Here is a 6,000-nt window from a genome sequence, read left to right as displayed (position 1 = left end):
TTTTGTTTGTAACCAAGGTGAGCGCCCAATGCAAAGCACAGCCACACATATGGATGTGTTACTTGTGTGTGGCGAGTGGGAGGACTCCAGCATGGAAGCTGCTTAAGGAAGGGGCAGGGTTGGGATCAAAGCTGTCCCTCCAGCGATGTGTGCACGATGCCGACAGAATGGGCAAGCCGGTCTGTCCTTTTATACGTATTTCCATGTACAAGCTCACGAACTCCACCCATCAAGTCGTGTTTCAGCCTTCCGGTATCTAGTGTTGGTGTGTCAGAAAACTGAAAAAGGATAGGGGTTTTAAACATGAGGGTCTTGGTAGCTATGATGGAGGAGGACGAGTCTTGTTTGCTGCTTTTCCCCCGCTACCACAGAAGCAAGGTGCAGACCCAACACAGTGGCAATGGAGGCGGGTGCTGGGCTTGGCCCTGGAGTCAAACATGAGTCTCGTTGGGCTCCCAAAAGCAGCCCCAGCCTCGCCGAGGGACAGCTCCCTTAGCCGTGTCACCAGCCCGCCGGGCGCTGCCCAGCCCTCGTTGGGAACCCAAGATGGCGGCGGACGCAGCGGGGAGCGGGGCCGGGTCGGGCACCTCAGCACCTCGGTGTGAGTGCAAGATGGCGGCGGCGGCGGGCCGGCCCTGTGGGACGGCGCCGGGCGGGGAGGGGCGGGGGCGGGCAGGGTTTCCATAGCGGCGGTCGCTGGTGTCACTCTGGGGCACTTCCTGGTTGGAGGCCGCCGCTCCTGGGGCAGCAGAGCGGGGAAGTGCCGCTGGCGAGGAGGCGGACGGAGGCCCTGGGAGGAGGGAGAAGAGGAAGGCGAGCAAAGGTACGGGCGAGGCGGCCATTGTGCGCCCCCCGGGGTCGCGTGTTGGACCCTTCCATTCTCGGGGCGCTGCGTGGGGGGAAATGCCGCGTCGGACCTCTCCAATTAGGCGGGTGGGGGGGGACTGAGTTCCTAGAGAGCTGAGGGGAGGCGGGCGCTACCATACTCCCGCGGGAGGGGGGCCGGGCTGTGCGCACCGCCTGGAGCTGGGGAGGTGGGAGAGGCGGGAGCCGGCTCCGGGAGGGTACCGGGGTGCTCCAGGCTGTTCCATTTCCAGCGTGAGGGTGTGCGTTTGTGGGGAGCTCTGGCAAGTTGGCCGAGCCGAATGTGCCGGGGCAGTGCGAGGGAAGCCTTGCTGGTGATGCCCCTTGGTCCCTTTGTAAGGTTGGAGCGAGGTGCTGGGGCTGCCCCGGGGGGGACCTCTAAAGAGGGGCCGTGGGGGAGAGGGGTGCCCGGCCCTGCGAGGGGCTGTGTGGGGTCTGTACCGTTGTGGGAGTGGGGCTGTGGGGTCGGGGGTCACTGCTGTGGGTTGAGGGCTTCTCGAGGCTCCCCTCCCTGTCAGGGTAAGGCCGCTGTATTTCTCCTGTCAGGAGCAGGGAGGCTTTGGATGTTTTAAATTTGTTTTAATTGGACTTCCAGGCACCGGTGCTTTTTGCAGTGCTTTAGCTGAAAGGCAACAATGTGAGAGCCGCAGTGTGAAGCAGTGGGTCTGCAGCCCCGGGTTCTTTGCACTGCATAGCCCTCTCTCTTCACCTTCCATCCCCACGGCGGCTACCAGCCAAGCAGCCAGTTCCCCGGGTTGTGTTTCCCTCTGTGAGGTGGACGTCTGTCTGCAGGAAACCACCCGAGTCCCTGCGCAGGCAGAGCCAAGTGCTGACATACAACACCGCTGCCCAACTCCTGTGCCAGGTGGCTGCCCGAAGAACAACTTTCTTTGTGCAGCTCAATTTGAAGCAGGCGGCTGCACAGAAGGCAGGCTGTTAGCACGGCCGGTTTTTAGCTTTTCGTTGCTTTGAACTGGGACGAAGCCGAGTCTGTCAGCCTTGTTCACAACGAAGATGTTTCGTGGAGGATCCGTTCGGTCAAAACGCTCCTTTTAACGAATTGCTCGGTGTGGTTATTAGGTTGGTGTCTTATCTTGGGAGCTGGAGCTTCTGTGTGACAGCCGAAACTCAAACTCGTGTGTGCTGCAGGCAGCGGCCAATCAGCAGTGCCTGAAACTGAGGCAGTTCGCTTTGTAGTGTAAATATTCCTGCTCCGAACAAAGGAGAGGGTGTGCCTTGTGCTGTTTCGTTTGTACCTCTGTGTGCTTCCTCATTTGTGGCCAGTCCACGGCTTGGTGTGGCCTCTTAAGTAGTAGAATCATAGAATGGCGTGGGTTGGAAGGGATCTCAGAGGTCATCTGGTACTGGTGTTTTGTGAATGTTACATTCTTGCTGTCGTGGGCATGGTGCTGAGTTAGGATGTTCGGAAGCCAGGTGCTATGTTTGGAATTTTTATTACGTTTTTTTGTTAATAGCTATGCTGTTACATGGTTTAGTCTTGCTTCCTTGTAGCTTCTCTTGTAGCTGATTATAACTCTGAAAGTAATTCAGCTTGGTTTCTGTGTGAAGTGATCATTTAGTACTGCCTTTTAAGCAGCTGTTCCGCTGCCCTCTGAGCATACAGCATGGAAACCAATCATTCCAGACGTACTGTTGGCAACTTGGCTATCTACTAAACCTTAAAACATGCTTCTGAAATCTCTGGCTCTGTTTGCTTTGGGGGGCACTAACATTTTGGTTTAAAGAAGAAAGTAAATAGAAACAAAATACAGCTTCGTGCAGGCAGGCTCTATTTAGGCTACTTTGTCATTGACGTGTGGTTGTATGATGGTCCTTTAATTTCTGTATCTCTGGAATTGGGGATATAAATCTATAGCATAAACTCCTTAGTATCCAAGTTAAACAGATGCTACAATAATGTAATCACAGATGAGACTTGAATCCTTAATTGTCTTTTCTCTGGATAGAATCATTCTGCACAGAGTTATAATGTGCTATAACTTACTTTTAATCTGGTTTACATTCATTATTATGAGAGAGAATACTTGGTAAAAAGGAGATCTGACGTTAGGTGTGGAAACTTAAATACATTTCTAATGTGCTCAAATTTGTGAAGAACTTCTCCCACCTCAGGCATTCCATTCAAACCTTAGTTAAAATGCTTATCATTTTGCTACCATGGCAGTTGAGTAGTGCTAAGGGCTATTAAATGTCTTGTTAGGTCAGATACTGGATTGGATACAAGGGTTAGCTCTCCAGGAAAAGAGAAAGATCAAAGGTAGGTGTGCAAGTTTTTCTTTTTCTTTTTCCTTTTTTTTTTTTTTTTAATAGCCTTTCTATTTGCAAGAGCACATCAGCTTCTATCTTGGATATAAGTGCAGATTTTCACGGTGATATATTTAAGCAAGGCAGTCAACATACAGCAGTGGAAAGAAATGATGTTAATAGTATTAAGTAGTGTTTGTGTACAGGAGAGAACACGGTAAACATTGACATAAGTTGGGTTGTTGGTTAAGAGAGCAAAGTGATTTTAGTTCCATAACACACATCCTTAAGAAAAACATCAGTATTGTATAGCAGTGGAACGTGCTGATTTCCTGGTATTTGGCAGGGTTAACTTTTCCTGGCTCTCCAATACTGCTTGCTATCATCGTGCTCCAAATTACAAGTTAAAATAAGAAACTTTTCTTTTTGTTTTTAAACAGTCCAAGAAAATGGCCTTGAAGAAAATGCCCAAATTACAAACGAGAGATATCATAAAACACATATCCCTGCTGTTTCAAAGAACAAAAACTAGATTTAATAAGAAGCATTTACTGGCTACTAAACAGATATTAGCAGTAGTTAAACAAAGTATTCAGATACAGATAGCAAAAACATTTTATATGTGGAAGTCTGAATTCAAGTTGCTAAGATTTACTGAAACATTCACTTTTCATAGTTGCAATGTTTTTTTTTAGGCATGTAGCTGCTAAGTTTAGGAGTATTACTGCTGTATTCTTCACTACTTGTTTTCTTAGTCTTATGTGACTGGATTTTATAAATGATATGATGGACAATTATGCTATCATTAGTGTGAAGTGGTTTTCAGAGGTGATGTTTTGTTTTTCCCCATGAACAGCCTTTTCCTGTACGTACAAACAATAAAATAGTACATAATGTGATGTCTCTGAGGCAAGGTATGCTGAGCTCATACTTAAAAACCAAGGTGGGATGATGCCTTAGGAAAAACGCGTTGAGTTGGAGATGCCAGTTGTCCAGTTGACTCTACATAAGATTGAAGAACAATTTGAGCACAGGAGGTATATGGAGCTCCGTCCAGAAGTGCTTTGGACCTGGGTGGAGTGCCATCTGTAACACTCATTTGTTGTTCTGAACATAATAACTGTAATTAGTCCAGTAAATGATTAAATGTCATGCAAGCTATGTTTGCTAATTTTGACATCAGTAATGAAAAGAAAACTGACAAGACTGCAGTTCTAATGACACATTTTAACCGGACAGTTTATTTTTGATGAGGCTGTGTGTGCTTACATGTTTAATTTAGCAACTACTCCAAGAAAATTGCCATGGCCTGCAGTTCAAACTGTTGTTCATCAGTGATTGCACCATGTAATGGCTTTGCGTTTGGCTTTTTTTAAATTTAATGTTTGTATACATGTTACTTCATGTTACTATTTTTATAGAATCATTTGAGTTGGAAGGGACCCCCAATGGCCATCTGGTCCAACTCTCCTGTGCTGATCAGGGACACCTACAGCTGGATCAGGTGCTCAGAGCCCTGTCTAGCCTGGTCTTGAGTGTCTCTGGGGACAGGGCATCCACCACCTCTCTGGGCAACCTGTTCCAGTACCTCTCCACCCTTGTTGTAAAAACTTCTTCCATATATCCAATCTAAATCTCCCTGGTTTGAAATGGGTTGAAACCATTTCCCCTTGTCCTGTCACCACAGACCCCGCTAAAGAGTCTGGCCCCTTCTTTCTTACAGCCACCCTTTAGATACTGAAAGGCCGCTCTCAGGTCTCCCCAAAATCTTCTCTTCTCCAAGCTGAACAGCCCCAGCTCTCCCAGCCTGTCCTCATAGGAGAGGTGTTCCATCACTTGGATCATTTTTGTGGCTGTCCTCCGAACACGTTCCAACAGGTCCATGTCTCTCCTGTACTGAAGACTCTACATGTGGACACGGTACTCCAGCTGAGGTCTCACCAGCATAGAGCAGACGATCAGAATCACCTCCCTTGCCCTGCTGGCCACTCTTCTTTTGATGTAGCCCAGGATATGGTTGACTTTCTGGATCACGTTTGGTACATTGCTGGCTCATGTCCAGCTTTCTGTCCACCATTAGTACCCCAAAGTCCTTTTCAGCAGGGCTGTGCTCCATCCTTACATCCTCCACCTTGCCCTGATAGCGGGGATTGCCACAGCCCAGCTGTAATACCTTGCACTTGGATATGCTGAACCTCATGCGGTTCACCTGGGCCTACTGGTTGGGCCTGTCTAGATTTTCTTCCCCTGATGAGCCTCTTCCATACGTTACTTTATCAATGCTAAAAAATTGTTTGTAATTTTCAGTCTGTAGTGTGCAGCGTTACTGATGGCTTCCTTTTGGCTCTCAGGACTTTTTTTTGCATGTTTTAGCAATTGATACAGCAGTCTTCTTGTGATGTGAATCCAGTCCTATGATAGGTCCACTACTTCTTTGGCTGCAAATCTGTAAATGTTTTTGCTATGTCACACTGTAGGATGCTGAAGTCTGCTCTCATCTGTCTTTGTGTATACATTATTTTTTAAGCCTGAAGAGTAGTGTTGAGACTTGAAATCTGAGTCAGCAGAAGATATGATCTGGCTTGGCTGTCACAGGTGGTCAGGTTCAGCAAGTTCTGATTGGTTTGAAGAGAGGAAATAAGTCACGTAATGTTCCTTAATGTACAGAAGTGATATTTGTGCTGATATTAGAGGGAAACTTTATGGCATAATAGATACGTTTGTTTCTTTTAATCACAACTGTGACAAGAAGTTATTTGAATGTAACGTTTCTATCAGATTGCATTTAGCAGCAGGATGGAGATTACATAATAATGTTAAAAACGTACTTGCTGTGCTATCAGTGTTGAAGATTAAGCCCTGTATGTTTCT

General features: G+C 47.3%; 1 protein-coding gene across 15 annotated transcripts in view; it reads left to right on the top strand.

Annotated features, from left to right (window-relative positions):
• Positions 1–539: 539 nt before the first annotated feature.
• The window catches only part of USP6NL (USP6 N-terminal like), a 110,639-nt gene continuing 105,178 nt past the window's right edge, over positions 540–6,000 (top strand). For 6 of the 15 annotated variants that reach the window (NM_001030840.3, XM_040700779.2, XM_046942485.1 and 3 more), the window contains exon 1: positions 710–823. The gene's annotated coding sequence lies outside the window, so the exon portion shown is untranslated. Of the gene's footprint in view, positions 602–709; positions 824–1,036; positions 1,205–1,756; positions 1,945–3,085; positions 3,143–6,000 lie in introns of those variants that run through there. The other 9 variants (XM_046942487.1, XM_040700782.2, XM_046942461.1 and 6 more) reach the window with 5 other exon arrangements.

Source organism: Gallus gallus, chromosome 1 (genome assembly GCF_016699485.2).
Source record: "Gallus gallus isolate bGalGal1 chromosome 1, bGalGal1.mat.broiler.GRCg7b, whole genome shotgun sequence".
Lineage (NCBI taxonomy): Eukaryota > Metazoa > Chordata > Aves > Galliformes > Phasianidae > Gallus > Gallus gallus.
This window is presented reverse-complemented; position numbering and strand designations above follow the sequence as displayed.